This window comes from Eptesicus fuscus, chromosome 4, assembly GCF_027574615.1.
Source record: "Eptesicus fuscus isolate TK198812 chromosome 4, DD_ASM_mEF_20220401, whole genome shotgun sequence".
In the NCBI taxonomy this organism is placed as follows: domain Eukaryota; kingdom Metazoa; phylum Chordata; class Mammalia; order Chiroptera; family Vespertilionidae; genus Eptesicus; species Eptesicus fuscus.
This window is the reverse complement of record NC_072476.1, coordinates 101058867-101076575: the sequence shown is the minus strand read 5'-3', so window position 1 is coordinate 101076575 and position 17709 is coordinate 101058867. Positions and strand designations below refer to the sequence as shown.

The 17709-nt window shown below is 48.2% G+C and overlaps 1 long non-coding RNA gene and 1 other non-coding gene across 2 annotated transcripts; both read left to right on the top strand.

The window, feature by feature from the left end:
* Positions 1 to 13420: 13420 nt before the first annotated feature.
* LOC114235206 (uncharacterized) lies at positions 13421 to 17631 on the top strand. The gene is made up of 3 exons (XR_008555711.1): positions 13421 to 13711; positions 13880 to 14038; positions 16505 to 17631. It is a non-coding gene; the product is annotated as an uncharacterized LOC114235206 (long non-coding RNA).
* On the top strand, positions 16339 to 16408 carry LOC114235216 (small nucleolar RNA SNORD123). Its single transcript, XR_003621391.1, has one exon. It is a non-coding gene; the product is annotated as a small nucleolar RNA SNORD123 (small nucleolar RNA).
* Positions 17632 to 17709: the final 78 nt, after the last annotated feature.

The following is a 17709-nucleotide window of genomic DNA, read 5'->3' as shown; positions in this document are numbered from 1 at the left end:
GCCTGCACAGGGGCTTTTTAAATATCTGACAAAACATGTGACATATTTGGGTCGCACTGCCATTATCAGGCAAAATGGCTAACTGGCAAAAGTCAAAATGTATCCCAACAGGTAGGTTTTAAAAACCCGGGAACCTTTTCCTAAAGAGGCATAAAAACCGCCAGGAGCAGCCCATGCACCTCCCAGCAAGCAGCCTTCCCAACGAGCATCCGATTTGCTTTCATAAGTTTACCCCTGCAGGCTTCAATGAGCCTGGCAGCCAACCCTGTGTTCACTCAAAAGTGCAATTAAAGAAGAACCCACCAGGCCCTGGCGGGTAGCTCAGAACTTTGTCCCGATAAGCCAAGTCCGTGGGTTCGATCCCTGGTCAGCGCACATACAAGTGTCAACTGATGAAAGCATATATAAGTGGAACAACAAACCAACGTTCCCCTCTCTCCTTCTCTCTCTCTCTAAAATCAATCAATAATTTTTTATTTTTAAAAAAAGGAGAATCCACCAACGCCACTTGACCCTATAGGGCCTCCCACATCAGCCCCCAACCTGAGCCACTTACTAATTACGTCCTTGGTCCAGGCCTCCTCAGAATGACTGCCACGCCTCTGATCACAAGCCTTCTTCCCGCTCCTAGCACCGTCTCCAACAAACTCAAGGCAGGAAATCTGGCCCCAAAGCCAGATTTCTTGGGAAGAGGGGGAATGAAAATCCATTGAAAGGCACTTAGTAGCAAATCCAGAACTGCATCCAGGTTCACGCCCTCCCCCACCATTAATTAAAGAGACTCTTGACTACAGGTCGTTGGAAGTGAACTCGTAGCCATGTTTTATGGGCCACAAAAGTGCCCACTCTCAGCAGCAGGCAGGACAGGTGCCAGTCCATGGGGCTGCGTCCCCACACCAAATTGTGTCACCATACTTCATGATAATGCTCACCTGCCATCGCAAGCTTGCTTGTGGGAAGGATCAGAACCACAACGGCTTTTGCAAATAGTGATTGCTGTCTCAGATGCAGGAGGACAGAAGAAGCCAGAGTGGACTTAACATTAAAAGGAATAAAAAGACTAAATGGGACCAGCATTCTCTGGAGCTCAGAGGGCTTTCCATGATTCAGGGTGATCCTTTCCTTTCTGCTCCCTTCCTTCATGTCGACCTCAAATCACCCACCAATGGAGCGGGGCCTTCTGAAGGAGGACAGGATCTGGAGGCCTGTGGATGACGCTCTGGAGAATGATAAAATAAGATCTGCACCTTTATGAGTTTCTCCTTTAATGAATGCTCACTGTCTGAGAGGTCCTGGTGATTCTTTTCCCCCTTGAAACACCAGAGCAAAGTAATTGGCTATGAGAAGAAAAGGGATCTCTAAAAGATTATGAAGGAACTCTCAAGGTCACAAAGATCAAATGAAGAAGGTTTAACAGTTGTTCTCTTTCCCAAACTCACTCCGAAGCCTGGACTACTCCCCTCTACCAACCAAAACAAAGACATCTTATACACTTCTAAACTGTTTGAATCCGGAGTGAGTTATTTTCTGTTATAATTTCCATGATATGATTTGTTTTTCAAAGTCCCTTTTAAATAGCATCTAGATATTCGGAAATAACCTTCTTCTCAGCCCAAAACTTGAAGTGTGGTATTCTCTGTATTCTCTTCCCCATGTTGGTCAAGTCGATCTTCCCTCCAGATATGAGCCATGTTCACATCATTAATATCCTTGAGCCTACCTCAATAAACAATTAGTCCATTGATTGATACTCTTTTAAAAATATATCTTCAAAGTATTTTAATGGACAGATATCTGACCACTATCAAGATTACTGTTCTCCTCTCTTGCCCTAACTGTGGTTTACAGCTTTAGCAACTAAAGTCCAAGTCTAGAGACGTGACCTTATGACACAGATTCTTGGATCAGGGATGAGGGAGGCGTGGGACCTCCAGAAGGCCCTTCTCTAACATCATCTCTGGCGCGTGTCCCCTAAGATCCCCACTGTGAAGCTCCAATGTTTTTCCTGTGCACCAAGACCAGCCTCCAGGAGATGGAAACCCAGCAAGTGGATCTGGGGAAAATGTCCAAAGCTAAACAATATTTGCAGGCATCAGCGTTCACGTGAATGAATCTCTGCAATTCTTACTTGCCAGCTTGCAATTTCTTGAATGATTTCTTCCCACAAGCTGGTAATGGGACCTAGGAATTCCGTCACTGCTGGCCGAGAGTAAATTTGGCCCCGGGCCTGATTTTGGAGTCTGCTTTGAAAGCCTGGACAGCCGATGTGTACTGCGTGGACTTGCAGAGCCCCACCTCCAGCCCCACCCCCTTGACCGCCTCACACTTTACTTTCAAGGGTGGCATTTTCAGCACTGAAAGCTGTAGAGAAAAACACAGCTTTAATGTGTGCATTGTAAAAAAAATATATAAACAAACAAAAAAAGGAACAAGGGTGGATAAGTAGAATGAGAAATACTTTCACCCCAAGCACCTGGGTCCAGGTAGCCCCACCTGCCCAGCACCACCTTTGCGGTGTAGCCAGAGGCTAAGGAAGTGAAACAGATTCAAAGTTGGAGAGGAGGGAGGGCCTCAAGAGGCAGAGCTCCAAGGCTTCAGATCTTTTCCAGATGACACAAGACTGAGGAATGAAGGAGGTCCTACTGCCTTGTGGCGAGTGGTTCTCTCCTCAGAAGCAGGTACATGCTTGAGAGCATCACCAAATGGGAAGCAAATGTTGGGATGTAAGTAGATAGCCCTCACATTCCCGTCATACTCACAACTGACCTAGATGAGGTCTGGTCCAAATGAGCCAACATGAAGCAGCCCAGGAACAAGTCTCTGGGCAAAAGAACATGCCTACAGGGTCCCTGTCATAGCAGCAGCAACTCTGAATCCCCACAGCAATGAGCCAGGTACTGGAGACATGGGACAGTATCAGACACAGATGCAAAACCAAGCAAACCCCCTTTGACACGGTGAAGGGCATTGAAACAGTGAAGGGAAAGGAAAGGGAGAGGGCTGGGTCTTATCAGAAATAGAGGGTCAATGAGAAGTTACTTTGAGCTCATCCTGATTCAAACCTTTCTAGTGAAGGAAGAACATAATAATTAAAAGGCTGCTGGATTAGCAGAAAAATTGACCGCAGGAGGATAATGGTAAGGAGGGAGAAACGGAGAATCCCTCAGATATGGGGGGGAAAGTCATCAAAGGATTTTTGAGGAGCAGCCTTATCAAAAAGGACAGGCAACCACGATCCAGTCTTCTCCTTTCCCCACTGGACATCTGGTCACTTCCTCTTGCGCAAAAGCTCGATATCTGGGCACTGGACTCCTACTTTGTAGAACATAGTATTTCTTCTATATTTACAGCCCAGAAATATTCAATTTAAAGGAATGAAATGCCTACCTTTAACCCCCAGCTCAAACTTTAGAAGAGTTTTCCTTCACTGACCTGATGCCAAATATCCTCCAATTTTTAATTTCAGAGAAACAACAAGAGGTAAGGAGGTTCCAACAGGGAAGAAGGGAGTGCACACAGCACTGCAGACCTGTGCAGTCAACAGTCCTGGCTCTTCCCGAGGCCCGGCCTGCCAGAAGGAAGTTAGGACCCTATTCATTTTAGAGTGTCCAGAATCAGTATTGATGTTAACATTTGGGAGCTTTCCAGAAAAGGAAATGGTTAGAAAAAAAAGTAAAGTCATCTAAAGTAATGATCTAATACATTTTCACCACTTAGGACAACGTCTTCAATAAGTCTGTATATAACACTACGTGTTACTTTAATTATGATCAACTCCAGCTATCACATCCAATACAAATCAACAATTACTCTAAAGGAGGTCTTAAAACAAGAGAAAATTGCATCATTTTCTTATTCCTTGTGTTTCAACACTAAATATATGGCCCGGCAACATGGACATTTTTCTAATCGTGTAACCAGTCAGTCTGTTTAACAGAATGCCTAACTAGCTCTCCTTGAAATCTGGAGAACATTAACTCATAGGAAATAAAAGAAAACAAAACCACACACACACATACACACACACACACACACACACACACACACACACACACACACACAAAGAATACCAACCTAAACAGTATTTTATTGAGCAACTAAAACTACCCAAAGTGACATCAAAAATAAAAATGTCAGCTACTCCTTTGCCATGTTACATACAGAAGGAAATATTCAATATTCATGGGATCTCATAAACAATGCCTGACCGCTCACTGAGGGTGAGTAATAATTTAGGACTGGTGGTAATAGAAAAAACATGGGCATTTTATAAATTTTGCTCTTAATTTGTGTCTAGGTTAGGCTGCAAGGGTGGGAGGAGGCAAATTCAGAACAAGCTAGTCCAAAATTACATTGGCAGGAGGTCAAAAAAAGTGTGGCACAGGGATTTAAACTCTGTTGGTCTCAATTTTGCATACAGCTACTGAATTTTTTAATTTTGCATACAAGGACTGAAGAAATTAGACATCGTCAAAAATGCTTGCTGGAAACATCACAAGGCTGGATCAAAATACTGTATTACTGATAGGGAGATGCATGAGGGCCCTAAGGCTGGTGGGTCTCAGCCAGCTCCTGAAGGCCATGCGGGGGTATCTGGAGCTCGGACGTCTGTGCCAAAGTAAACACTCCCACATGGAAACCAACTGGTGTGGGGAGAGGATGGTGCCCGGAAGAGACCTGAGGAAGCCCCGAGGCAGGGGGCAGAGAGGATGTGAACACACTAAACAGATGCAAGTAGCAATAAACAAGAGGGGAGAACTAAAGTCACTTCCACCCTGAGACAGCCGTGGAGCAAGGCAATTACAGGCAATTCCCAGGTCCCTCTACCCACAGTCTCATTTCAGCTGTACTTGAACTGCAAAACATGGCAAAGCAGAACAGAAAAAGCTCGAAGTGATTCTATACCTCTTCTACGAAGGCAGAAAAAGAGCACATGCCCCTTTAAGTACTCAAACTCGGGGCATTGAAAAACCTGCCTTCTGCCCCGGATCTGGCTGTTGGAAGTCCTGCGCCTCACCTGCAGGAGCCAGTGTTCTGCTGAGAACGTGCACAAGGCTACAGTGCACAAGGCTACAGAGCAGGCTTCCTGGGGGTTCCCTCCGCAGGAGAGCAGCATCGCGTGCTGAGCAAAGCAGTACTCCGCAGCCCTCATGGGACCAGGAGATTCTGTTCCCCATCGTGTCCCCCCTGATCTTGCAACAATAAAAGTGGCGGATGAAAGTGGCAGGAGAGAGGCATATTCCAACAAATGACAGGGGGTTGGAGTGAACTAAACTGAGCGGTGAGGGTGGCTGATTCATCTAACGGCCTGATTAAGTTCCGTTTCGTGGTCTCATCTGGAGACAACCGGGGTTTGCTTGTTTTCCTAGCAGAGAGCCAGCTCTGACACACTTCCTCCCCATCAAAGAATCGCTGCTCATCCCGGCATCCGACAGCCTCAGCACCAGGCTCTGTGACAATCCTGGAGACACGGACTCCAGTTCCCAGAGAAGGCAGCAGACTCAGTTTAGGCGGTTTAACATCCACTACCTTTAGCGGTTATGCCCCAGATTCATTTTTAACAACTCTATTGAGGTATAAGTTATATCCCATAAAATCAACTCGTTGCAAGTGTACAATTTCAATGATTTCTGTACATGAAGCGTTGCGTGATCATCCCCACAATCCAGGGATAGAACATTTCCATCATCCCCAAAGAACTGGTCACCCATTTGCTGTGCCCCGTTCCCATCCCAAGCCCCAGGCTACCATGAATCTACTGCTGTCTGTCTCTCATGGGTTACTTCTTCCAGACATTTCATATAAACGGAACCACAGGATACGTGGTCTTAGGTGAGTGGCTGCTTTCACTAAGCATGGCGTTTTGAAGTTCCCACGTATCGCAGCATGAGCTCATTTTATTGCTGAATAGTAGTCCATTGTATGGCTATACCACACTGTGTTTATCCACGCATCTGTCTCAGCTTATTAAATCCATAAATCCAACTAAGTGACAAGGCTTACTGGCCTAATAACAGAAACAAAATAAGAAAGCCTGCCATATTTCTAATATACTCTAGAATTTCTAAAATATCTGCAATGTGTCAAAATACGTAATAAGGACACAATACGTTCCTTGGAATTTTTGTGCGTGAGGGCAAGGGAGTGGAGGGCGGCTGTTTTAACTAAGACAACACCTCTGAGTTTCAATTCTTTTATTTTTTTAATATACATAAAGTGTTTTAATACATATAAAGTGTTTTTATGCTAATTTCTAACTCAAGCAAGGTCATCCATTCATTTAACAAGCATTTACTTACTGTGCAAATAGCCCTGAATTAGCATATATGAAGTATATACAGTCCTTGGCTTACAAAGGCATTTGTATTTCAAGACTAGGCTAATGAATCAGCTTGGGGGGTTTTGAAACATTTTTCTCCATTTACTAGTAAAGAATATAATTAGTGTTTAGCTCCCATGGCCACGGTCCTTTATCTGGGATACGATGGTGCAGTCTGTACTGTTTATAGACTACATAAAGGCATTTATTGATCCATTCACACATCACACATGGACCAAGAGCCACATGTGTGCCAGGCACGACTGCGGCACCCGGAGACACCAATGACAGCCTCGTCTGTCCCCGAAGCTTACATTCTCTGTTGGTGAGAGGCTTGAGGAAATAAATAGTGTGGCGGATGATGCAAAATGCTATGAAGAGGAAAGGGGAGGCTGAAGGAAGAGAGGAAAGAGGGAAGGCTACTTCAGACAGGGTGGTTTGAAGATGCCCTCAAAGCAGGGAGATCCAGAAGCAGTGAGCCATCAAGGACAGTGGAGGGAGAGCCTCCCCAGCAGAAGGAAGAGAACACACACAGAGGCTGGAAGGGGGTGGGAGGGGCCGCAGTCAGGAGGGAGGGACAGCGGCCGGGCCAACTCAGGTCAGGGAGCCATGGTCCCAGAAGCCTCTTCCTGTGTCCCAGCCTCAGGTGCACAGCAGCCTGGCCCCCCACCCCCACTTGCCCGTTGAACCAGTTCAGTCCCCACTGCAGGTCTCCGGCCCAAGGCTTGTCCTGCACTTAAGCTTTGGACCCACACTCCCAGGCAGGTAGGCCTGCTAGCTCGATTCTATCCTGACATCCAAATTCAGGGGCCTCCGTCCTGCGGTGCCCTTGAGCTGTTCTCCCCATCAGAAGTTAGTTCCAGGAATGGGTTTTGTGTCATCATTCCCAAGGCCCTGCCCTGGTAACCAAACATCCTAACCACTCTTGGAGACAAGTCCTGCCAGACTTCCTGTCCCCACACCCCCTTCATCTTCTCGAGGCCCTGTTTCTGTAAGGTCCCACAGACCTCAGGCACACGTGGATTCTGACCCACCACTGACATCTCCAAGTCCATTCATAGATTCCACCCACAAACTCAGGGCGGGGCCCTCACAGGACCTCTATCCAACACCCCCAAGTCACAGAGGGCCAGGTATGCCACTGTCAACTGCTGCTGCCCACACCACGCCTCCCCGCCTCTGCCCAGTTCTAGCCAGGAATTCGTCCACCACTGCTGACATCTCTCCACCACAGTGGGCGGGCCTGAACCCTGGGGACCTCTCCGTGGCCAGTGAGTGCATTCAAGGCGGAGGCCTCTCCAGGCTCCCTGCCCAATTAGGCAACCAGCTCTATTAAACCGTGGGCTTGTGGTGTGTATTCTACCGGGCTTTCTAAGCTCTCTAGTGCTAACTTTCTGAAAGCCAAGTCCACAGCCAGAAAACACGAGAATTTACAAGATAGACGTCCTAGAAGCAATTCCTTTCGTTCATATTTGTATGTCAACTGGCATGAACAATGGCTTTATTACACTTTCCGCTGGACAAGGGAAGTTTACCATCCAAGGCAATTCTTTTTGCTTTATGCCACCACGCACAAACAATGTTCCCGGCTTTACAACTGGTAAAGTTTTATGGCAGATCTAAATCTCAGTCCTGTAAAGGAAGTCACAGAAGCCAGTGTGATTCTAAAACCCACTTGATTGCAGGAGGTCCGACCATGCGTGTGCCTGGCCTCAGAGGTGCTCTCTCCACAGCACGCGTGCGCAGTCCCGGCAGCAGGCAGCCTCCAAGGCTGACTGAGGACAGCGTGGGAAGCCCTCTCCAAACTGTGTCACATCTCCAGGGTTGTTGTTTTTTACAACAAGGGGAGTTCTTTGCGTGGAATTTTATCTGGGCTTGGTTTTATGAGGAATGCATCTCTTCGGGGAAGTTGTAGCCAAGCACTAACCATTTTCCAGACAGCTCCCAGGAAAACTGCTCAGCAGAATTCTCCTCCTCGTGACTTTTTCTTGGCTCTGCTTTTCCTGCACGGGCGCCTCACAGATCACTGTTAGGTGAGTGTGAAGTGATGGAGAAGAGGCTCTATTTCCTGTGAACAATTTGTCCTTGCTCAATCCTGATTGTCACTTGCCTAAAACTTATTTAATTTCACATCTCAGCAAATACAGTATTATGTCTCCAGTACAGTTGGTTTCTGATAGCATCACTCTCCTGGTTACTTATCATACATATCTGCAATTGCATTACCTGTTACAGTAATGTGATCTACTCTCAAAATGTACATAAAAATGCAACATAAAATAAAATTTTATGGGTATACTTCCTCATCATTCTACAAATGCTAGGCTAGCCAATTCCATAGAGACACAGTGACAGATAGTGACTGAAAGATGAGAAGATAAAAGATTAGTGAGTTCAGGGCCTTCCAGAAATAAAAGAAATTCACCCCCTAAAAATGTATTCTTTTAAAGCATAGCACTTCATCAGAAAACAATGTTATTGTATAAGATAAAAATGAATAGAGAATGATTTTTTTTTCAAATGCCAATATATTTTAAAACTTAGAAAAGGGAAATTAAGTGTGTTCATCTTTGCTCTTGTCAAACAACCATTAATCTTGGACAAAAAAGAAGGGATTGAAAAAAAAAGACAACAGCAATTCCTATGAGAAAATGTTCTGTTTCCTTGAGCCCACTGTTGGGCTAATCCTGTTTTAAACGCCAAGCGCCCGGTGAAATATAACTTGTCTTTGAAGTTGCCTGGCTTCAAAAAACTCTTGTGAAATTGAGAGCCAGGTTTCCTTAACTCTAGAACCTTCAAGTGGCAAAGAGTAACTGTGTCAATACCGGTACATTATAATAAGTGACTTAGTAAGCGCTACCTTCTCTTGGACAGAGCTTGCATTTGCTTTGTCCTGTATGGCTTAAATTCTGAACAAAAGTTTGGGGAAGGTTCATTGAAAATGAAAACTTTACTATGTAGATTCTAACGCACTTTTATTTTTTTTCTCCCTTTCTTGCTGTTAGAAATTGATTTTATATGTCAGATAACAGGACCTGATGAATTCACATCAAAGAAATAAGTGACATATGTAATCAAGCATACCAAAAGGCAAAAGGTACTTCCATCAACCGGCTTGCCAATGAGCAACTCCTCACCTGTTAAATTTAACTTTAGGATGCGACCAACTTGTACAGGAATTAGAGACAGCAGATTGTCCCCTCTCTACGGAGGTCATTTCTACAAGGCAGAAGGCAGAGTGATAAAAAAAAACCATCAATTTTCAACAAAACTGCGTCTCAATTTTAAAAGGTTGCTGGGAGCATATGTGAAAATGTCTGTGTTGTCACAAAGAGAACGTAGAATATAAACAACTTAAAACACATATATATAGTCATCTTAGAACTCAAGAAAAAGGTTCACTTTTCTCTAAATTTGCCAAAAGATGCAGGTGGGTGGAAATATACAAAGTCCCGCTTACACACTTTGCACTCTGGTGTAGCTCAATTTGTTAGACACCGTAATTTACATTTAAAAATTATTTAACACTAAACATAAAAATCGGTCACCTTGGTGTTATAATTATACCCTAAGCACTTTGAGTAACTATAGCAACAATTTCAGAGGCGTTTTTAAATACAAATTTGGTATAATTATAGAATCGAGAATTATGGAGGAGGTACTGAGGGATGTGAGATTTTTCTGCTACACTGGACACATGCTACTACAGAAATGGATTCCTCGACTGGGGTGTATTATTAGCTAATTGATTTGTTCTACCTGCAAGCTATATGGTTTGGAATCCAAACCTCTTCTTAGGGATTAGTTTCTGATCTTAGTTAACTCCACAATTCATGATTATTTGCTTATGTGATGGAATACCCTTTTACCTTTAGCTGGATATGTATGTGTATCAGAAGCAAAGCTTCAATTTCAAGGACTTGACAACAACAACAAAAAAGACATTTGGAATCATTAAAAAAATAATCATCAAGTTAATGAAAAACTATGCAATGGTTCAGTTAAGCAGCTCCCTCTACTAACATAGTCTCAAGGAGCTGGCATCTGTTATTTTAAGGAATCGGCATACAACGGAGAGAAAAGTTTGTTGGTTTTAACGTTTGTCCCTGACTCATAGTCTAAAGTGACTGTGAAGCAAGATTCCTCACTGCAAAGCCAAGGATGTGGCTTCGGAAGGTCCCCGAACTCTCTGAAACTGAAGCCAACGTTTCCGTGAACGTGCACGTATTCATTAGATCCACGACACCGCAGCATTAGGTGCTCCTACGTTTCACTCTATCCAGCCGTGGTGAAGAAATAATTTTAAAAGGAAAGGGCAGTGAAGAACACAGGTCTATTTAGTTACCAAATTCGAAACATCTCAAAAGCATCTTTTGGACAGAGACAAGCTTGACCACCCCGGAGACTAAAGTCTTTGCTCTCAGCAGGGCTCTCCCAGCTGTTTGCCATTAAAACCATCAAATCCGTTAGTACAATTCGTAAATGGCATAAAATGATTAGCATCGTCCTAAAAGCATGTAAAAGCAGGTACTATCTAGTTCATCACCTCACAGTTCCAGGAGTCTGACCATGCCACACCCAGGAGAACTGCTATCTTGTGGCCAAGATTTCACAAAAGAGAAACTCAAGCAACATTAAATCTGTGTTTCAAGTGACCCAAACTGTTACAATGGGCTTTTATTACAAACAAGCATGGATACAAATCTTCGGGGGTAAAAAAATATATATCTATGTTTCCTCTGGGATAAACACAGGCATACACCCGAAAAAGTTATTTAAGTGATACACAACATATTATCTGCCTGAACTGAAATTGTGAACTGGTCACTCAAAATTGTGAGTGCAAGATAAACTTTACTCTCTCTTCAATAATAAAACTGGCATTAACAATTAATTTAGCAATGCTATTTAGGCGTTTAAAACCTTCCCCAGTAAAGTCTGTTTTTGTCTTTCAGTGCCTCCTTAGGAGAGACTAACTATAATTAATAACATACTAGCTGCTATCCCCAAACTTGGTCCCGATGATGGAGCTCTTCTGGAGAAGCTCACGGTGGCATACGATTGTTTTCCTTAAAAACAAGCTGCAATGATCATTTGTAACTCCTGGCATGTTAACGGATGTTCTCCTGAGGAACAGAACTTTATGTCAGTATTAAACATAACTCAGATTACCTTCACGCAATTTCGATTATTTTTTTCCCATGAGTTAAAGACAATCGTCACAGGGAGGAAGACAGATAGATGCACAGACAGGAAGAGTTTGCAGCGATATGTTTTCTCTAGAAGGAACCTTCTATTGAAAGGACTAGTTCAGCAGCCACCTTTCCTGTCCCTCCTCCTAGCAATGCTGACAGCTCCCTCTGGTCAACAGATCAGCTGTCGCCACCCTCCACCCCTATGACATTATTGCAAGACCTGCCTGGTCCTGCCGTCTGCCCAAGGGGACCCCCACCCACTCACCCAGGACCTAGTCGCAGCTCTCAGCATCCTCCCTTCTGGCGCTTCCAGCGCTCGCTCTCAGCGCCCCCTTCCGGGGATCCCCGGGACGCCGCGGGCGCAGGAAAGTTAAATCCCAACTCTGAGCGGCTGCATCCAGGTACAAAGCGAGGAAAGGGCGAGGAGGTGGACGCGCTTCCCGCCAAAGCCGGGGGGATGGGGATCTGTGGGAGGCCCCCCACCGGGCGCCGCGAGCAGCTATCCCGGGAGCACCACTCCTCCGCGGGGGCTTCCTCACACATCTTGGGAGGACCAGTTTCCTCCGCGACCCAGATTTGCCTCCAGCCCCGAAACCCTGAGCCAGAGGATGCGAAATGCGTGCGGTGGCGGAGAGATGCTCGCGGAAAGGGACTCGCCAGCCTGCTGCCCAGGGGGTTCTCCAGGCCGGGACTCCCGGGCCGCCGCACTCAGGACGGCCCCCAGCCTCAGTCTCCCTCACTAACCAACGCGCTCGGCGGAGTTGAGCCCAAGTCCCACCGCCTCCCAGTTTCTCACGTGCGCCTCCAAACCGCTGTAACTCAAACAGAAACAGCAGCCCCAGCCCGGAGGCTGCAAGGCAGCGCCTACGAGCCCGCGAAGCCCCGGCGACCCGGACCCCTGCCCTTCGCTCCAGACGATGCGAGGCTGGGCGCGCGCCGGGTGCGGGCACACTTCCCCAGCGCACCGTCCGGAGGTGCCGGGCAGGGGTCCCGTCTCGCCCACCGACCGCCCCTAGGGTCGCTTCCGCTCCTAATCTCTGCACGCTCAGGCCTCGGCAAAGGCAGGGACACAAACTTCCAGCTGGTGCACTAGCCCAACAGCGGGACCCCCCGCAGGGAAGGTATCCTTCTAATCCAGTGCGCGCCACCACCCGCTGACCCGGCTCCGGCCTGCAGACCGCCCCTGCCCCAGATCCACAGGACCCACCCGCCCACCACTGCCGCCCCCCGTCCCGCCTGCAACGCGGCGCGGTGGGGGCTGCAGCCACGGCCACTCAGGGATGGGGCAGGGGGTCCCTTACCAGGTGGGACGCGCGCTCCTCGTGCCAGTTATCCCGCGCCTGGAGCCCCGGAGAGGTCTTAGGGTCCTCTTCAGCGCCCGATCAGGAAAGTCGAGGCAGCAGCCGCCTCCGCCCCCTGCCACTTCCTCAGAGCCGTACCCCACTTGCTGCGCTCTGGGCTGGGGGCGCCGGCGTGAGCGGCAGGCTCACCGTCCCTGGCGCGCGGCCGGGCCGGGGGTAAGCAGGTTCGCTCCCAGCGGGGGAGACGGCAAGGAGGCAAAGTTGAGTGTCCGAACCAGCTCCGCAAGGGAGCCCCCGGGATGGGTCCCAAGGACCGGGCTGCCCCCGCGGAGGAGAGGTGGAGGATGGGTGCCGCCGCCCGGCAGGGGCCGCGGCTGGTCGTGGATGGCAGAGCCCACCCGCGATGGGAAGGCAGCGCACGGGAGCGGGCGCGGCGAGAGCAGCTGCCTCTGGCGCCTCCTTCCCCGCGAGTAGAGCGGCGCGGGGAGCGCGGGGCCGCCTCGCCCCGCCCCCGGCCCGCCCCCGCCGCGCCTCCTCCTCGGGAGTGAAACCCGAGTGCTCCACCGGCGCCCGACCTCCCAGAGCCCCGCCCCCGGCACCGCCCCTTCCCGGGCCCGGGCCCCCTCTGCTCCCCGGGCACCCCTGCACCCCAGGAGCCCCACTTGGCCTCCCTGGTGCAGTGCGCCCAAGCCTGGACTTTCGGGGGCTGGCTTCCCCCCCCCCCGCCCCCCCCGCTCCCTCGCGCGGACCGTCGGTGGCTCCCCGCGCCTGTCCCGCCGCTCGGACGTGGCTACTTTGGGGATGGGGGTGGGGTGGGGAGCGCAGTATAAAGGGTCGGAGGCGGCGCGGGCCGAGACCTAGACGTGGCGCGTCCACTCTCCCGGCCTCCGCTCCAGGTACGTGTGCGTCCCCCGGCCGAATCGGCCGTGCGGGGTGAGGGTGGGTGGGGGTGCGTGGGGGTGGGCGGGGGCCGCGGAGTCCTCTGGGACTCCCCAGATGTGTAATTTGTTTCCCCTTTTTGTGTGACATCCTCTTGCGGGCCCTGAACTGGAAACTCCTTAAAGACCAAGAGAGTCGCTGCCGGTTCTTGGAGGACCGATTTGTGGGGTGAGCCTCCCGCCTAGTTTGGGTCGATTTCAGCGGAGTTCAATCAGAGACAGGAACAGATCAGATGAACCAGGGAGGCAGCTGAGCATTAAGAGAGGAGCTCCCGGATGGACAAGGTTAGCTCGTCCAATTCTGGGGCCAAATGTTACCTGTTGCACTTTTGCAGAATCTTTCAGATCTATGGAGCAAGTACGCAGGTGAAAAGATTCATAAAAGAAATTAAAGTACCTTTCGAGGCTCCTAGAATTTGATACTTTTTAGCACAGCTTCTGCTCAGAACTCCAAAGAGCAGCGCCTGTCCCTTTTCCTCTGGGTGAGGGTGAGGATGAGGGTGGGGACAGTGTCTCTGGGCCCTTTTGTCTCCACCTGGGCTTCCCGAGGGTGGCTTTCAAGTTCGCCCTGCATAGGGAAACGCATAGTGACAGGATGTCCCTATGACCCACACTCACGAATGGCTCCAGAGCGGGTTGTGGACATGCCCCAACGGGAAAGGGGCCAGTATGCCCATAACTGTGCCATTGAGCTCATCTGTGCAACAAAGGACCTTCCACTGGCTGGAAGGTGTGTCTTAGCCTGTCATATCCAAGAGAAAGACGGTAGAAATACAAATTGACATTGCATTTTTACTTTGTAGAAATAGTTTTTAATAAAAGAATTAAATGAAAGCAATCCTGACGGTTTCCATAGAAGCCTAGTGCAGCCCAAAATCTCCAGATCTCCAGTCCAGTCTCTCTCCCCCCCCCCCCTCTCTCTCTCTCTCTCTCTCTCTCTCTCTCTCTCTCTCTCTCTCTCTCTCTCTCTCTCTCTCTCTCTCGTACTCAGCTGCCTGGGTACTCAAGGCCTCACTCGGATTTCCTCTAAGACATCCGGGAGGAAATGCCTGTAGCTGGGAGCCTCTTGGAGAAGCATTCTTCCCTGGGTTGAGTTGGGGGCACTCGGGCCTGGCAGCTGCCTGGCTCCTGGGGACCTCACTGAACAGCTTAACAGTTGTGTGCTTGGCATGAGGGGCACTAGCTCCATTGCTGACATTCCGATTCTCCTGCCTACGTGGCACAGAGGCCTAGGAACGCCCTGGGAGGCGGAGGCACCCTGGGAGGAGGAGGCTGCCAAGGTCTAGCCTGGCTGCTCTGCTCCTGGGTTGGGGGGGAAGGGGAGGGAGGACACTGCCTTACCCCTGACTTTGCAGCCCTTGGGTGCTTGGGTATCTTTGGAGCCTCCAACGCCAGGGCAAAGGGAGACGGAAACAAAGATCCCGACGTGTAATTAATCCTTGTCCTTGCCTTTCAGAATTACAGTTAAAGGTGTGTACACTTAAAAAAAAAAACTCTTGGCATACAGAGAGAGCTTAGCAGTGGGAAGAAAATAGCTTTCTACACCATAAACCCAGCAGGGCTGATAAGATAACGTTTAACTCAATAAATTATGTAACTTTATGTGTATGTGGGGGAGAGAGGTCAATTAGACGGGCAGTGTACAGGCTACACCCAAGCATTGTTAAAATATGTATGTTCAATGATAATGAATTACAAATTAATACTGAAGACAGACGAGAAACAAGAGAGTAAATTAGAGGGCGTCCTTAAAGTAAAATGGCCCTCATCTGAGGTCCATTGATTTCACCTTGTGTCTTAGGGAAAGTTCCTTAACCTTCCTGAGCTACCCTCTCTTCACCTGGAGCTCACAGGAACCTGCTCTAGGTGTGTCCTTTGTAAGCACTGAAAGAGAAAGGAGGTGATGTAAGTAAACACCCAGGGCCCGGCACAGAAGTAGGCTCTCTACAATAAATTATTTTAAAGGATCCACAGGTGTCTCATTCTTCCAAATGAAGTTTGAGTATGTTTTTTGTTATTTTTTTTTAATGTTTGCTCACTGTTCCAAAGTAAGCTTCTTATCACATTACTAGAGGCCCGTTGAACGAAGAGATTCGTGCAATAGGCCTTCCTTCCCTTGGCTTCCAGCACCAGTTTTCCTCTGGCACTCAGGACCCAGGCCTTCGCTCTAGCCAGAGTCTGCCATCTTCGTCTTCTATGCAGACTCCGGAGTCTGCAATCTTGTCTTGGCTGCAGCACTCCACTCCTGTAGATCCCTTCGTGCACCACCGTCCCTCCGCCCCCACTCCCCGCCCTCCCTATCATAGCAGGCATCCTGCCCTGCCTGGCCACTCCCGCCTGGAGCAGCTGGGAAATCGCCATCTTTGGCCTTCTAATTTGCATATTCACTCTGATTGGCTGTGGGCGTAGCGGAGATACGGTCAATTTACATGTTTGTCTATTATCAGGTAAGATAGACTTAGAGGTGATACTTTTCAAAACAAAACTCTTTAGTTCTCTCTTAAAAATAAACTTAGGGCTCTCCCTAACCTTTTATGTCAGCCATGCACATGATGTAAAAGAATGAGAACACCAACCAAGCACTCGGTGAAAATGATGAATTTTGGGGCGCTGATTCATGTGACCTGAAAAACGCCATCCATTTCCTGATTCACCTCCATTTCTGTGGCCAAAGAAGGATCTCTTATGTCTCTGAAATAATTAACGACTTTTTTCTTGTCTTTATGTCTCTCCCTTGTGCTTGAATTTCAGCTCCATCGATAAACTGCCACCTCAAGGGGAGCAGCAGGGAGGGGGCCGAAGAGACTGTCACCTGGTAGAGCTGCAGATGCTGCTGTGGTCAGGGATGACCTTCAAGGGAAACCTCGGTATCTGTGACCTTTACAACGCCCGGAGTTGTATTAGTGTCATGAAAAGCCCCAGTCCAGAAATCATGGCTTATGGATATTTACATCTTAACTGGGTTTTCCTACAAACAAGCCGGGGATACATTACAATTCTCCACAAGTGTTCCTTTTTTCTACTGTTTTCCTTTTTTCAGATCTGTGGCATTTAAGAATTGAAAAAACTGCAGGTCCTCTGATCAGCCCCATTAGTTTTTTTCTTAAAAATGGCCAAACACTGGTAAAACGACATGCAGTTTTTATGCCTCACTAAGATTGCTTCATGCTGGTTTTGTTTAAGTATTTGAAAGACTCATGATATGGCTACAGAAAATGGTGTGATGCTCCCCAAAGTCTTGAGAGAAGAATCACCAAGTAGGGAGAGTTCAGGGAGCCTTGAGCTGCACCAGGGTTGCTTAGGGTTTCTGCCCCTATAAATGCTCACTCCCCCTTTAGTGTAGCAGCCCACTCCCATGACAGAGATTGACAGAGATAAGCAGGCGAGTTTTATTCAAAACAACAACCAGAAACTATAACAGAATACAAATAAAATAGTATGACACATCTGAGAATGAGCATAAATGGGGATGGGACAGAGTGTGGGGTCCTGGACCTTAAAGGGAAGGACCAGCGCAACTGCTGGCCAGCCCTCTGCCCATCAGTACACTGGACACTCCGTCACGCTCCCTTCTCTGAAGTCTGAGTTCCACCCACAGCCACCCAGGGCCTGCTTCCAGCTCCTCGTGTCAGCCAGCAGCGTGTGCCCCTGCCAGCTGTTCCACAGAGGCTGGCTCCGAACACCCTGGTCATCGTCCAGCCCAGGTGAGCTTCCTCACCTTTTCGCTCTCTAGACCAGAGCTCACTCCATAGGGGAAAACCACCACCGGAAGTATTTTTGCCTTGTCATTTTTCTTTTTATTGTCTTGTCTTTATGGTTAAATTTCTTCATATATTTTTCTAGCAACCCAGTTCCCTTACAATAAAATTGTTGTGCTCAAAATACCTCAAGTTGTCTTTTTATAAGTATGTTCTGAGGAGAGGGAAAATGTTGGGTTTAAAAGATTTTTGGAATAC